The sequence below is a fragment of the Lampris incognitus genome, chromosome 17 (assembly GCF_029633865.1).
Source record: "Lampris incognitus isolate fLamInc1 chromosome 17, fLamInc1.hap2, whole genome shotgun sequence".
NCBI classification, from domain to species: Eukaryota; Metazoa; Chordata; class Actinopteri; order Lampriformes; family Lampridae; genus Lampris; species Lampris incognitus.
The window spans coordinates 40,040,912-40,058,226 of NC_079227.1; the positions used below are offsets into that span (position 1 = coordinate 40,040,912).

Sequence of the window (17,315 nt, forward strand, 5' to 3'; positions counted from 1 at the left end):
GAATCAGGAAGTTCAGCGGATTGGCAAGGAGGAAGTGAGGGCAGCTATGAAGAGGATGAAGAGTGGAAAGGCAGTTGGTCCCGATGACATACCTGTGGAGGCATGGAGATGTTTAGGAGAGATGGCAGTGGAGTTTCTAACTAGATTGTTTAACACAATCCTGGAAAGTGAGAGGATGCCTGAGGAGTGGAGAAGAAGCATACTGGTACCGATTTTCAAGAACAAGGGCGATGTGCAGAACTGTAACAACTACAGAGGTATAAAGTTGATCAGCCACAGCATGAAGATTTGGGAAAGAGTAATAGAAGCTAGGTTAAGAGGAGAGGTGATGATCAGCGAGCAGCAGTATGGTTTCATGCCATGAAAGAGCACCACAGATGTGATGTTTGCTTTGAGAATGTTGATGGAGAAGTATAGAGAAGGCCAGAAAGAGTTGCATTGTGTCTTTGTAGATTTAGAGAAAGCTTATGACAGAGTGCCGAGAGAGGAGGTGTGGTATTGTATGAGGAAGTCAGGAGTTGCAGAGAAGTATGTAGGAGTGGTGCAGGATATGTATGAGGGAAGTGTGACAATGGTGAAGTGTGCGGTTGGAATGACAGATGGGTTCAAGGTGGAGGTGGGATTACATCAAGGATCGGCTCTGAGCCCTTTCTTGTTTGCAATGGTGATGGACAGGTTGACGGACAAGATCAGGCAGGAGTCTCCATGGACGATGATGTTCGCGGATGACATAGTGATCTGTAGCGAGAGTAGGGAGCAGGTGGAGGAGAGCCTGGAGAGGTGGAGGTATGCACTGGAGAGAAGAGGAATGAAAGTCAGTAGGAGCAAGACGGAATACCTATGCGTGAATGAGAGGGAGGACAGTGGAATGGTCAGGATGCAAGGAGTGGAGGTGACGAAGGCATTTGAGTTTAAATACTTGGGGTCAACCGTCCAAAGTAACGGGGAGTGCAGTAGAGAGGTGAAAAAGAGAGTGCAGGCAGGGTGGAGTGGGTGGAGAAGTGTGTCAGGAGTGATTTGCGACAGAAGGGTATCAGCAAGAGTTAAACGGAAGGTTTACAAGATGGTTGTGAGACCAGCTATGTTATATGGTTTGGAGACAGTGGCACTGACGAAAAGACAGGAGGAGGAGCTGGAGGTGGCAGAGATGAAGATGATAAGATTTTCACTGGGAGTGATGAAGAAGGACAGGATTAGGAACGATTATATTAGAGGGACAGCTCAGGTTGGACGGTTTGGAGACAAAGCAAGAAAGGCAAGATTGAGATGGCTTGGACATGTGTGGAGGAGAGATGCTGGGTATATTGGGAGAAGGATGCTGAATATGGAGCTGCCAGGGAAGAGGAGAAGAGGAAGGCCAAAGAGGAGGTTTATGGATGTGGTGAGAGAAGACATGCAGGTGGCTGGTGTGACAGAGGAAGACGCAGAAGACAGGAAGAAATGGAAACGGATGATCCGCTGTGGCGCCCCCTAACGGGAACAGCCGAAAATAGTAGTAGTAGTAGTAGTAGATAAAGAAAAACATTATATTTGAAAATAATGAAAATAAAAACACATTGAATAAAACAAGGTAGTCTGTTTAACAGCTTTTAAATAAAATTATGTTTTCAATATATTTTAGATGAAATTGTCACATTTAAATAAAAAAATGTAAATACATTTGTAAATGAATGACTTATGGTATTTAAATAGCATACAAATGAAAATAAACTGTAGTCTATTGAGACTATCCATCTCATAGTGAAAAAATAACCGTTTCAACATTTCAATAACTGCATTAACCATCGAAGTGGTCTAATTTTAGAACGGTCTTGAAACAAATCTGACTGAGTGAGAATGTATATTGACATTCAAAAGTCTAGACCTCGAATGTAAGACGACCCCCACTTTTTCATACGTATTTCCAGGGTAAAAACCCCGTCTTCTATTCAGAACAATACGGTAGCTACCTATCATACATCACATATATCATATATCAGAATATTCTATTACTGTCAAGCCAACTATGAACATTAAAATACGTCAAACCATGAGTCCTGTATCATAGCTACATGTATGACGTTTTCAGCAACAAAAAAGGCGTGGAAATCAGTTTGGTATTCAGCGAGTTATGATCGATTAACTGCGCTGACAGTTCATTGCGACTGCCAAACACATTACACTGAGTGGAGCGGGTGACCGGCCCAAGATGGCGGCCCCACGGCTCGTCAGCGTCAATAGGCAGCAGCGGTCGATGCGGCGTCTACTCTTTATATGTCTATGACATCAGAATCTGTAGAGCATTAGTAAGAATACGAGCAGGAGGTAATGAGATCCAGCAGGGGGTAGCACTGACAACCTGAGAGAAAACCTTCAGGTGAAAGCGACACACACTGGACTGCCACCAAAACAACCAACGAGGAAGAAGCGTCACTTCCTGCTTCAGGTAGTTGGAACCAGAACACGCCCTGTTAAAAAAGACCAACGATAAGAAAAGTGGTGAAGAGTGAAGAGACTGAAATACAACCAAACAAGTCTGGCCCACTTCAAGTACTGATGACACTCAAGTTAACTATTGTTTCTTCAACTATCTATAAGTACTAATGTGTACAGTGTACTGTACATGTGTACTGATATGTATAGTGTACTGTCTATATGTACTAATATGTACATTGTACTGTCTAAAAGTACTGATATGTATAGTGTACTGTCTATGTATATGTATAGTGTATGGTCTATATGTACTGATATGTATAGTGTACTGTCTATGTATATGTATAGTGTATGTCTATATGTACTGATATAGTGTGGTGATATAGAGTGTACTGTTTATATGTGTTTGTATTATAATGTAGTGATGTAGTATACTGCGTATATGTAGTGGTATTATAGTGTACTGTGTATATGTAGTGATATTATAGTGTAGTGTGTATATGTAGTGGTATTATAGTGTAGTGGTATTATAGTGTAGTGTGTATATGTGGACTGATGTGAACCAGTGTAAACCTGGTCTGGACTGATCTAGTGTTACTGACCTCTGGCCTTCCTCTTGTAGTAGATCAGACCTGCCAAAGACAAAATCAAGCCCAGAAGCAGACCTGACGCTCCGGTGGCGATCTTGTTTCTGTCTGATTGTGGCATGGAGGGATCTGGAGAGACAGACACATGTCTCTATCTATAGACACATCTGCATGTTGACCTGTCTCTCTATGTCTTCATCACCTATCCATGGACAGAGATACACATAGATACTCACTCCAGTCCACTTTCTTAGGAGAGGGGAAACTGGCGTGTTCCACCATGCAGGTGATCTTCTCTCCAGACCTGAGATGAAATAAGTGAAGAAGAAGAAAACACACAGGAAATAAACAACATATCAGCAATAAATAAGACGTGATGTGATTGGATGAGGTAAGTCTGTACTTTCCTGTCTGTCTGCACAGAAACTAGTCGAGTCTGATAATAAACATCAGCCCAGTTTAAAACACGGTATTAATACACAATAAATACTCTGTCGTCCATCTGGGATCTCACGTGTAAAGAGCCACGCATCCCACCTTAAATATACAGCTGGTGTCTACAGAGCAGACACTGAGGAGACACGTTCCACCTTAAACATACAGCTGGTGTCTACAGAGCAGACACGGAGGAGACACGTTCCACCTTAAACCATCACTTTGTTCTTTGTTGTCCAGTCATTATGTGTGTGTGTGTGTGTGTGTGTGTGTGTGTGTGTGTGTGTGTGTGTGTGTGTGTGTGTGTGTGTGTGTGTGTGTGTGCGTGCGTGCGTGTGTGTGTAGTGTTAAAGTGTTATGTATGTATTTGGACCGGTCCATTCGGTACTGAGTCTAAGTGTTCTGACCTGGGCGTGTACTCGAGGTGGGAGTGGATCTGGTAGTACCAATCACCATTTGCCAGCTCATCGGTGGAAGTGACGTCAGAGGTCACCGGCTGTCCGTCTCTCAGCCAGGTGACACTGATGTATTTGGGGTAGAAGTTGTAGACACTGCACATCAGCATGGCCGGATGTCGGCCACTAGGGGGCGTCACTGAAGTCAGTCTCACACTGGGCTCAGCTGGTAAAGAATTATTTTGTTATCATCATCATCATCATCATCATCATAATCAGGACTTGAAATTAACTTTTGAATCAATGTCAAATGTGTAGAATTGCTAATCCTGAGAGTATATAATGTTTGGGGCCACATGGTGGCGCGGTGGTCAGCACGGTCACCTCACAGCAGAAAGGTCGTGGGTTGGAATCCCGGGGTAGTCCAACCTTGGCGGTTGTACTGATGTGTCGTAGGTTAGTTTACATTATTACGACAGCGGCCCCCAGAGGAGTTACCATAAACTGATTTACGGCAGTGCCTAGCAGAGCTGGAATAAAGCATGTTAAACGGCTCTTCTGCGGTGAGTCGCCTCAGTCCAGCCCTCCGCATTGAGGACTAGACTCTGTTATAGCCGGACCTCAAACAGGACTCATGAAAACCCGGCACGTTACTGTCACATGAGACTCATCCTAGCTCTGCTGGATTATGCAGATACAGTAAATCCTGAAGCACTTATTTTGTTCCTAGACTTCTATGAGGCCTTTGACGCGATTGAACTCACGGTTCTGTTACAGTCCGTCGAGGCGTTGGGCTTTGGGAATAACTTTGTTGGCATCGTCAATATGTTTCACAAAGATATGAATAGTTCTGTTATGATGAACTTTAACAGCTGTGAAAGAGTCCAGAGGAACAGAGGGCTCCGCCAAGGCTGCCCTGTTCCTCCTCCCTTATTTATTTGAGGGGCTGAATTCTTATCAGTTAATATCGAGAATGATGGACGTTTGGAAGGAATGTCGGGTTTTGGTGGAGAGTTAAAAATCTCACAACTGGCAGACGACACCACTTTGTTTTGAAGGACAAGAAGCACGTGAGGAACTCTGTTACGTCAGGTAACCAATGTTCCAGGGCCTCGGACCTGCGACTAAATGTGTGCACATGTGGAATGTTGTCTGTGCGTGATTGTAGCGATTGTGTAGTTGGAAACATCCGGTAAAAGAGTCCGTTAAGTATTTGGGAATATATACAACTACACATCTTACAGCTAGACAACATCTCCATTTCTCCAACAGATTAAAAAGACCAAGTCTGTCTTCAGGATTGGTCTTGGAAGGGGTTTCTCTATTTTAGGAGGAGTTCTCCTCTCCAAAGCAGAGGGCCTGTCTCGCTTTGTGGGTCCATCTGTGTCTCTATTGGTTTATGGTTCTACCGCCACAGAAGCAAATAGAACTTTCTTAAATGTCATTTGGAAGAATAAACCACACCAGCTTAAACCATGTGTCCTGTCCAGCAGTGAAGCAGAAGGAGGTCTGGAAGTTTTAGATTCCGTTGATTCTGGTAACACAACACACAAACACGCTCACACTTGTTGTCTGATGGTGAAATGTCCCATAAGTGTTGGACTGGTGTGGAGTCTCGTGACTCTGTCCCTCCTTTAACATGAGACACGTGAGCTGGTGCTGTCTTCATCCAGAAGATGTGCTCTTCAACATCTGATTAATTGTGTTACTGTAGATGCAACATGTGTACTCACAAACAGGAGTTGTGTAAATCACTACCTAAGATCCCTGCTTGTCTCCAAGAAGTGAGTCTTTCCTTAAACCTCTCAGCCTTGAAACAACAACACAAGTAACGAGCTGCTGACCTACTACCACACTTGTGTCCTGACAGCCGTCTGTTACTGTACATGTGTACACGTGTACTCCCCTTCTGTTTTGTTGTGTGTCTGTTCTTTGTTTGTATGATGTTGTTACCATTTATTAGGGGTCCAAGCCCCAGGGGCTGGGGACCCCTATTGTTTCTGCTCATTTTTTTATTTTTATTTTTCCGTTGGTAAAAGTGGTACTGCAGCCTACACCGTAACAGATTCTACAAAACCCTTTGGAGGCCTGGTACAGAACTTCACACTTACCCCACAAGCAAAACATGACACATGTCAACCAGTTGGTGGCGCTATTTTGAAGGTCAAGGCGTTTTGGCGTGTAACTCCCAAACCGTACATCGGACATGCAAAACCTTTACATGTGCACATTCACTGAGCACAGCTGAATCACGTGCTATAGGCCACGCCCATTTCTGCCGTAATTTCATTTCGCAAATTTGCGAAAATAGCCAAAACTACTTGTTCGAACTCCTCCTAGGCCGTGCCATCGATTTACACGAAACGTGGCACACATCATCTACAGTCACTCAAGGCAAAAAGTTATCGAAAGAATTTTGATTCGTTGCTCGGTTTTGATTTGACAGATCAATGAACCTTGACTGAAAAACGGTGATTTTCCATGACGGTGCCATAACTCATCAATGCATTGACATATCAACTTGAAATTTTAGACGTATGTCACGTTTTGTCAAAAGATCCTAACTCATGAAGTGCGTTTTATTTGTCCAGTAGGGGGCGCTATAAATTGGAGAAGTTTATATCTCATAATTGACACCATGGATTTGGATGAAATTTGGGGTGCACAATCTAGGATCATACTGGAGTTGGCACAGGCAATTTGGTCATGAATGAAAAAAGTGGGCGTGGTTTATGACAAAAATGTAAATTTCACCTGCGAAACTTCAAAAATGCCCCAAAATGTCCCCCAAATCCCCTGCACATCCTACAGAGCTGAGATGTTGTGAGCAGATCCAGTAAGTGATGCCAACACTTTGCTGCACTGCAACATGTGGTCAATTCAGAAGTCCGTCACTCTATATTTTTCAGAATATGAAAAATCATGAAACATAAACATTTCTGCACAGATTCATTCAATTGCTACCAACATCGCCACAGACATTCTGGAGAATGAACATATCAAGGGGGTCAAAGGTCATTCTAATCGGTCAAAACATGCATCCACACCAATGTACAATATATGCCTGTACAGTGTACAATATACCTAATATTTTTTTATTTTCACACATATTTGATCAAACTATTCCAAAATATTTGACAGGACACGTGATACTACCAGCATGATGTGTGAATGTGTTCAGATGTTTATCAGCCACGGTTTTTGTGTTATAAGCGTTTAAAGTATAAGGGACAACATGCAGCTCTTTAGCAGCAGCTATGCTATTGGTTCAAGGTGGCGGATCTTGTTCACAGCAACTCCGATTAACACGAAACTTGGTCCACCAATAAGTCATGACGCCCTGAGGTTCTGTGCATTATTTACTGTTAATTGGCCACTAGGTGGCGCTATGCTGCAAAATCATGAAATGCGCTAACATTATATATCCAAACTACTTGTAGCCTGTCAGTGTGATCAAACTGAAGCTTTGCAGCTAGCAGCTATGTACTCTTGTGAGCACCCTTCAGTAAAGGACATTTTATAATGCAAACCATTATCACCCCAAGTCCACTCTACTGCCCTTTGACACGGCTACACAACGCACTACAGGAGTATAACTACACATTTCTTTCAGAATCAGCAAACAAGTCACAGAATGACCCATAGCAGCTGTAAGATAAGCCTCTGCTTCCACATCTCTGGCTCAGACACCGCCATTAGCTGCGTCTGTTAAGAACTAATCTCAGTTTCCTGATGACGCCTTCACGCATCACTGCATAGATGCTGAACTCAGATGCAGCATACTCATGCTTCATTATATCCTCCTACTCCCACTTCAGCAGGTTTAATTAAAACACAAATAAGTTCCCTGAAGCTCAGAACAAGGTTTCCAGCAGGCTGCATTTCTCCCACTTTACTGAATAACTCACTGCAAGGCTGCCAAGAAACCCTCTGAAGTTAGTGGAAGACAACCTCTTCGCTCCTGTCAGCCCCACACTTGCCTCGTCCATGGGAGGGAACACTAGAATTGTACTTCTCCTAAAACAGATACTACACGCTCTTCCACTGTTAGTACTCAGTACTTAACACTCAACATTGTTGACAAGTATGTACAGCCTAATACTACTCATTTCCCCACCTCATCCCTACATGTCATTATATTCTTTTAGACACATATGTTGTTTTTCTTCCAGCCCCAACCCACACGATGTTAATAACCTGTTCCGGGTTCATCAATAATCCTTTGTTGACGTCATAGATGATCAATAGTTGTGCGCTGTGTTCACAACCATCCTCATACACCATCTTGACGGACAGCTTTACGACCACCGTCGCTCTTTAAGACTGAGACTTGCATCCGTCTAATAAGCAAACAGCTCAACTAGCGAGGCTCCTACAGACAGCCAGACCCGACTTACATACATGGGGGCTTGGAGCCCGTTAATACCTGCTGGCAGCGCTGCTTTATGTCGGGGACTGTCTCACACCCTGATTGTGTTCTTCTGACGTAGTTGTGTAATGATACTGAACCTGATGTGTGTCCGTAATACTACACACCTGTTTTATGTACCATGTTCTACTGTTCAATAATACACACACACACGCACACACACACACACACACACACACAGAAACATACAAACACGCACACACGGTGACACACACTAACACACAAACACACACACGGACACGCGCACGGACACACACGCACGCCCACACACACACGCACACACAAACACATGCACGCACACAGACACAAACACACAAACACATACACTCACACACGGACACGCGCGCGCACCGACAGACGCGCAGACCGACACACACAACTCAAAAGCGCGAGCACACACAACTCACAAACAAGTGCGCACACACACACGCACACACACACACACACACGCACGGTGACAAACACACACACACACACATAAACACACACACACAGACACACATACAGACGCACACAGACACACACACACACACAGACACACACACACACACAGACATACATACACATGCACGCACACACACACACACAGACACACGCACACAGCACACACAGACACACGCACATGCACACACACACGCACATATACACACATAGACACACACACACGCACACGCACACACACGCACAAACACACACAGACACAGACACACACACACACACTCACAGACACACACACACACACAGACACACATACAGACACACACACACACACACACACACACACACAGACACACATACAGACACACACACACACACACACACACACACACACACACACACACACAGCCACACACAAAGACATACAGACACACGCACACACACACACACAGACTGACAGACACACACACACATACACTCACACACACAGACACAGACACACACAAAGACATACAGACACACGCGCACACACACACACAGACACACGCACACAGACACACACGCACACGCACACAGACACACACGCACACGCACGCGCGAACGTACACGCGCGCGCACGACACACAAACTCCGACGGGCGCGCACAAAACTCACAAACACGCACACAGCGTGACAAACACACACAAACGCGCGCGCACATACACGCGCACACACCGACACACACAACTCACAGACGCACGCGCGCACTTACACACAGATACACACAAACACACACACAGACGCACACACGGTGACAAACACACACACGCACGCACACACACACACGGTGATAAACACACACACAAACACACAAACGGACACGCGCGCGCGCAAACAGACACCCGCGCACACCGACACACAACTCAGAAGCGCGAGCACACACAACTGACAAACAGGCGCGCACACTTACATACGCGCGCACACACACACACAGACGCACACACGCAAACCCACACACACACACACACGGACACACGCGCGCGCACACAAAAACGCGCGCGCAGAGACACGCGCGCACACCGATACACACAACTCGCAGACGCTCGCGCGCACACAACTCACAAACACGCGCGCTCACTTACACACACGGATACATGCATGCATAATAATAGTACTACTAATAGTAGTAGTAACAGTAGTAGTAATAGTCATAATTAGAGTACTACTAATAGTAGTAGTAACAGTAGTAGTAATAGTCATCATAGCAGAGCAGCTCACCTGTCTTATCCAGTATTTTTCGGTACTGTATCTTTATATTATGTTTGCAGTATCTCTCTTTATCAGCTCTCCTTCGTGCCATCTCTGCAGGATCGTTGTTCCAGCGCTCTGCGTTATGGATACCAAACTTATCATATCCAACATACTTCCCCACAGTGCTGTTAAACCTCATAAATTCTATCTTATTGAAATACAGAGAGTATGTACTCTATGTCAGGAAGTTCAGAGGAGGTGTACACACATGTGTCCAGGTAATACCACAAAAACGCATCTGGAGCAGAAAGAGAAACAGGTTCAAGTTACTTAGTTGAATTGTTTTAAAGACAATAATTAAAACCTCTTTTCTAACAACACAGCAGAGTCCATCCAACAGAGACTGATTTACATATTTTATCTCACCTGCTCCATAGAAACCCACGACCAGGAGGGAGCAACACACAACAAGGCAGCATGAAGCCATGTGTCTGTCTTGCTGATGAACACAATAAACTGTCCTCCTTTACAGACTGACTGGTGTGGACTGTCCCCTGGACATAAACCAGTCCACCACCCAGTCACCTCACTGGGCTGGCTAGCTCTCCCAACATCAGCCAATAGAAAACACAGAGGCCTGCCACGTCATCTGTTACCAGGTAGAGGGTAGAGCCTAATGCTGGAAAGGGACAGAAACTCACAGGTTCGAGCCTGTTCGGGCACTGAGAAGCTTTGGCCGGTGACAGAATGACAAGAGGACATGTGTTGTTAGTATAGCGCCCCCTAGCTGCAGGACACTCAACATGTACACAATACACACTCAACATGTACACAATACACACTCAACATGTACACAATACACACTAGACCAGTAGACAATACACACTCAACATGTACAAGAACACACACACACACATATATATATATATATATATATATATGTGTGTGTGTGTGTTTGTGTGTGTTACAGGTAATGTGAAAAACCGGGTAGTGTGCACATTACCCGGGTAGTGTGCCCCCCCCCCCCCCGCTTGGATGGTTAATGTGGATGGAAGGAAGGTGCAACTCCTCTTGGTAGGATATTTGCATATGTAAATCAGCAGCAGCCTTCAGCCTAATGAGTCGTGAAGTGAGGCCATGTGAGGAACCACAAGTTCTGCTAAATGAAAGAACAGACGTTGGCGATATCATTCTGTCTTTAGATCAACGTCCCCCCACTTGTATAACGAGGCTATTAGCATCAAAGACCACACACATGAGCCTCCTCCTCGTCCTCCTCCTCCTCCTCCTCCTCCTCCTCCTCCTCTCTATCTGCTCCCTGATATGAAGGAGTAGCCTACACATTTGACAAGGGTGGACAGAAACATCAGTGTCGGCCATCTCCCTTCAGGCTGCTATAGCCTACTCTCACTGGAGACATGCGTCATCCAACCAATCCCAAATGGCGCCCCTCCGTGGACAGACTGGTAAATAACACATAATGGAAGAGGGGTACTGGCGGGGGGTACTGAGACTAGATGATATGAAACCAGAACCACATCCGTTTATAAGCCCAGTATGTAGGAGCAGAAGCAGCGACAACATATGTCCACATGCACTTCCTGTCTGCCAACCAGGCGAGACACATGAATGAACAGGCCGCACCTTTCACATGCACGTTTACACAACCACCAGAAAAGACCAACATGTGTCCTCCCCCCTCCCCCCTCCCTCCTCCCCCCTCCTCCCTCCCCCCTCCCCCCTCCCTCCTCCCTCCTCCCCCCTCCCCCCTCCCCCCTCCTCCCTCCTCCCTCACCTGGCTAATGTGCTGCTAGTAGCCTACACCTTTCCTCCATCATGTCCTCATCTAACCCAGGATATGGGAGGGAGCAAACACGTTGTCCATGTAGACTAGACTCGCTGCTGTGCAGGTAAACCACACACACACACCCACACACACACACACACACACACACACACACACACACACACACACACACACACACACTAACACAAGCCAAGCGCGAAGCAAGCCCAATAATAAAAGCGATGCATCAGTTTGACGCTGAATGGCGGAAATAGGTATAAATGTCCCAAACTCTTAGAGGGATTTATTCATGACGTCATGGACAACAGGGGGGACACGTCACTGTTTTAGGAGAAGTCAAAGAGGGAGGGGCCTCAGTACGTTACTACAGCACGACTCTTTACACAGTACTTCCTGATCTGCGTCACATAACGCAATGGCGGCTCATCAGTGTGTGTGTGTGTGTGTGTGTGTGTGTGTGTGTGTGTATATATATGTGTTTGTGTGTGTGTGTGTATATATGTGTGTGTGTGTATATATATGTGTGTGTGTGTGTGTATTTATATATGTGTGTGTGTGTATATATATGTGTTTGTGTGTGTGTGTGTATATATGTGTGTGTGTGTGTGTGTGTGTGTGTGTGATGGCAGCTCTCGGGGCCACATGTGTAGTTCGTTTTGTGTTAATGTTGTGTGTTGAGGCAGCAGTGCTGGGGCGTCGCTGCTGCAGGACTTCTTGTCAGGCTGAACAGCAGAGGGCGCTCCACAGAGCAGCTGTTAAATACAGGGCGGCCCGCTGGACTCTACCAACTACCCTCCATGTCATGGGGGGGTATTCTTAATGTAGATGTGTTGTGTGTGTGTTTAGAAGGTTGTGTTGTGGTTGTGTTGCCTTGGTTACTATCTAAATGTTAACTTGTTGAAGAATTGTGCTGTGTTGTGTTATTTGTAGTTTAGTTGGTAGAGGGTTGTTTGTGTGTTGCCCTTGTGTGTCAGAATGGTGGGACCAGCCAGTACATGTGCGCCCCCTTGTGTTCAGGTTGTTGGGTCAGTTTGGTGTAGTGAGTTTGTCATGTTCAGTGTGTTACTTGGGCAAGATGTGAGTGAAGATGTGTTTAGTTGACCTGTTGTGTGGAATGTGTGTGTTCACTAAACAACTGGTGAGCACAGCAGCAACACTTCATTGTGTAACATCAGAGGATTCATCTATGGAGCACGTGGAGAGAAGATATGAAGATGTGTGCACCACTAAGTAAGTTTAATATAACACAATGAACAGATGTAGGATGGAGCAACAAGAGGTGGGTGGAGCAGCATGACATGACACATGACGTGTGAGGTGTCTTGTTGTTAGAATAACACAATGAACAGATGTAGGATGGAGCAACAAGAGGTGGGTGGAGCAGCATGACATGACACATGACGTGTCATGTGGGTAAATAAAACTTTATCTGAATAAGTGACCCGTGACTCCTCGTGTCTACCAGCAGCAGACGATGCTGGATCAGCGGACTTTGCATCTGATCCGAGGAGCTGCTGGACGCGAGCCTGCAGATTGTGGAGGACCACAGATATTAAGAAGTGAGTTGTGGACTCGGGCCTCGTGCAGCGGTGTGAGCAGGTATCAGTACCTGATACAGGAGCCGTGTGGGATCCCTATATCCTGCACAGCATTTCTACGTCATACGTCATACGTCACCAGCATGAATGTTAGCAGCACATAAGCCCTGCTAGTTGGGTGTGAGATGGAAGAGAAGGAAGAATTCTGGAGGGAGCTGGATGACGTGGTGGAGAGGGTACCCAAGGAGGAGGGAGTGGTGATTGGAGCAGACTTCAGAAGGCATGTTGGTGAAGGGAACAGAGGTGATGAGGAGGTGATGGGTAGGTATGGTGTCAAGGAGAGGAATGTGGAAGGACAGATGGAGGTGGATTTTGTGAAAAGGATGGAGGTGGCTGTGGTGAATACATATTTCAGGAAGAGGGAGGAGCACAGGGTGACGTACAAGAGTGGAGGAAAGTGCACACAGGTGGACTATATCTGATGTAGGAGGCGAGATCTGAAAGGGGTTGGAGACTGCAAGGTGGTTGTGGAGTACAACATGTACTGCATATGCCCTCCGTATGTACTCTGTAGTTTTCTACTTCTCTGTGTGTATGAAACTTCCCACTCAATGCAGACACACATACCCATTGTTCTTATGTGCGCCCCCATGGGGTCACATAGCCACGTCATCATGATTGCTTCCCCTTTGCCGCGTCCCAGACACTGGGACAGCAAAGGTAAGAGTAATGGACCTACAGACACTCACCAGGCACAGAACCTGATTAACTCAGATGTTTTCCTGCATAGCTTTGTCAGACTACACCTTGGTTAGTGCAGGAAACATAGGGTATGACGCGACGGACTGTGCTATAAAAACCACTACCTCCAGCTCAGGGCAGAGCATATCCTCACAGACGAACCTCTGTGTGGCCTTATGTCTCTCCATCTGCAGATGCAATAAAGATTCTCTGTTTGCTCCAATGTTTGTGGGGTGATTGTTCTCCCCAGAGGTTGCTGGGGCAAGAGCCCATTTAAGGATAAAGGAAAATCCACAACAAATTTGGTGTCAGAAGTGGGATCTCACGTTGCCCGCCAGACGGACAACCGGCTGACTGGTCATCTCGGGACGAGGACACAGTCACCCATCTCCCAATAACCTCAGCAGGTTTGAGGAGAAGAAAGGGAGAGGCGGGTGGTCCGTTTGGTCGGTGTCGCTGAGACCCCTCAGCAAAACCCGGGGAGATTCATCACACGGGTAAGCAGGATTCTTTAAAGGAGGAAATGATCATTTAAAACGCGGACTATTGAAACCAGATGAGGTCGTGCACTGACAATTAGGCGGCTGTTCACCCTCGGTCTCGCACTAATAGAAGTGGTCACCTGGTAGGATTAAGTGAACCTAGAAGAGAAGAAACAGGGAAACAAGGGCAGTAAACTGGCCCCGATAGATATGGAGGGTCCTATCTATCAGATAATGATAAGGAAATATGGTGAAGACTCGGTAAAACATGTTTTAGACTGGATACAGGGTCATGGGTTTCCTGTTGAAGGAACTTTGAGCAAGAATAAACTAATGAAAGTCCGACAGTCCATGGAAAAGGGAAAAGCGAAGGTCTTGGAAAGGAAACAGATTCCTACAACATGGTTAGAGTATATGGCAGAGCAAGAAAGAATTTTGGGAATGTGGGAGAAAGAGTTTGAAAGGAGGGAAAGAAAAAAGCTACAGAGGACTATGACGCGCAACGACGACTCAGACAAAGACCCGTTCTCTCTCACACCTCTCCTAATCCATCTATCTCACACCTCTCCTAATCCATCTATCTCACACCTCTCCTAATCCACCTCTGACACCCACCCCTCCACCATACTCACATGGCAGCCAGCCTCTCTCTCCTTTGTCTTCCTTATATCCGCAGCTTACAGCGATGTCTCTGGGAAACCCCTCCGACGGCTCCAGGTGCGTCCAGCAACCCGTCCAACAACGCGGCGCCAAGAGACCGATCCTGGGACCACCACCTACACCCCAACCGCCACCAATTCTCTCTCCCCCGTCCCCAGTGAGGGGACCATGGGAAACTCACCTCTGCAACCATTTCCTGGCCGGCCTGCAGGACGGAGTTAGGAAAGCCATAGAAACACACTGCGTAGGATACGGAAAGAGACGACTGGAAGACTTGCTGAGACATGCTGATCATGCTCACGATCAGATACAGAAAAAGGCAGAAGAACAGAAGGCAAGGCAGGCTCAGGACAAACATCGTGCCTCTCTCTCTCCTCCATGGTGCTGCAGCGGCTTCAACCCCACCAACCTGGGCAACAGGGCAGACCCGGGGACCGTTCACGACGTCAGAACACGTGGCAACACGTCCAGCCCAGCAGCCCCCAACTGGGTGAGGACTGCTGCTTCACATGTGGCCAGCCTGGTCACTGGGCTAAAGACTGTCCACTCCATCGAGGGTGCAACCAAGGGCGTGGCAGAGGCCGAGGATGGGGTCAGAGCAGACCACAGGGTGGAAGGGGACGGAGCAACGGACCTTACGACCAGCGGGCCCCACGGGGAGGCTCATACCGGGGCTCGGACTGACAGGCGACACGGGAGGAGGAGGAGGGGGTCCTGGACACATCTGCTGCCACATCAGGTCGTATGACTGCACAGACACAACCACATGCACTGATTAGCAATGAAGACTCTGCTTTGCTGTTAGCTTCCCCAGTTGGACAGCATGTCTCTCATGAGCTAGCTTTCTGAAAACTGCCAATGATAACCCTGCGTCTTGCAAATGCTGAGCTGCCTTTCTTGTTGGACACGGGAGCCACACGAACGGTGGTGAGAACCGCCGATGGCCCGTCCACGGTACCACGGAGCGGCCAAACGGTCCTCTCCACTGTTGCGAGTGGTACGTGTGTCGCGGAACCATTATCCGTCCCTGTGCGCCTCGCTTGCCTGGACGACAGCTCATCGACAAAATTGCCTGTTTAGATTTCTGATAACTGCCCATTTAATTAGCTGGGCAGAGATGGCATGATCCAACTGGGCATCTCTGTTGTTTCCACCCCATCAGGGCTGCACATCACTTCGTTACCAGCAGCGAATAGTTTTCTGCATATGTAACCTGCACGACAGGGGAATGGGCCTATGCTTGCGCAGGGACAGTTTACAGTCTAATGTCTAAGTTCAGTGGAGATTGGTGTAGGTTTTTTTCTAGACCAGATTCTACTACTCACCCCAAAGACAACACACACACTCGTGGGTATAGTTTACAATAAAAAAACAATTTATTTCAACAGTTCAAAGTAAAGTTATTTCAATAGCAATACTAAATTAGATGTGTTATATATATATATATATATATATATATATATATATATATATATATATATATATATATATATACACTACCGTTCAAAAGTTTGGGGTCACATTGAAATGTCCATATTTTTGAAGGAAAAGCACTGTACTTTTCAATGAAGATAACTTTAAACTAGTCTTAACTTTAAAGAAATACACTCTATACATTGCTAATGTGGTAAATGACTATTCTAGCTGCAAATGTCTGGTTTTTGGTGCAATATCTACATAGGTGTATAGAGGCCCATTTCAAGCAACTATCACTCCAGTGTTCTAATGGTACAATGTGTTTGCTCATTGGCTCAGAAGGCTAATTGATGATTAGAAAACCCTTGTGCAATCATGTTCACACATCTGAAAACAGTTTAGCTCGTTACAGAAGCTACAAAACTGACCTTCCATTGAGCAGATTGAGTTTCTGGAGCATCACATTTGTGGGGTCAATTAAACGCTCAAAATGGCCAGAGAAAGAGAACTTTCATCTGAAACTCGACAGTCTATTCTTGTTCTTAGAAATGAAGGCTATTCCATGCGAGAAATTGCAAAGAAATTGAAGATTTCCTACAACGGTGTGTACTACTCCCTTCAGAGGACAGCACAAACAGGCTCTAAACAGAGTAGAAAAAGAAGTGGGAGGCCGCGTTGCACAACTGAGCAAGAAGATAAGTACATTAGAGTCTCTAGTTTGAGAAACAGACGCCTCACAGGTCCC

General features: G+C 46.1%; 1 pseudogene; it reads right to left on the reverse strand.

Annotated features, from left to right (window-relative positions):
- Window positions 1–2,421: 2,421 nt before the first annotated feature.
- LOC130128063 (HLA class II histocompatibility antigen, DQ beta 1 chain-like) lies at window positions 2,422–10,237 on the reverse strand (annotated as a pseudogene).
- Between the last annotated feature and the right edge of the window lie 7,078 nt (window positions 10,238–17,315).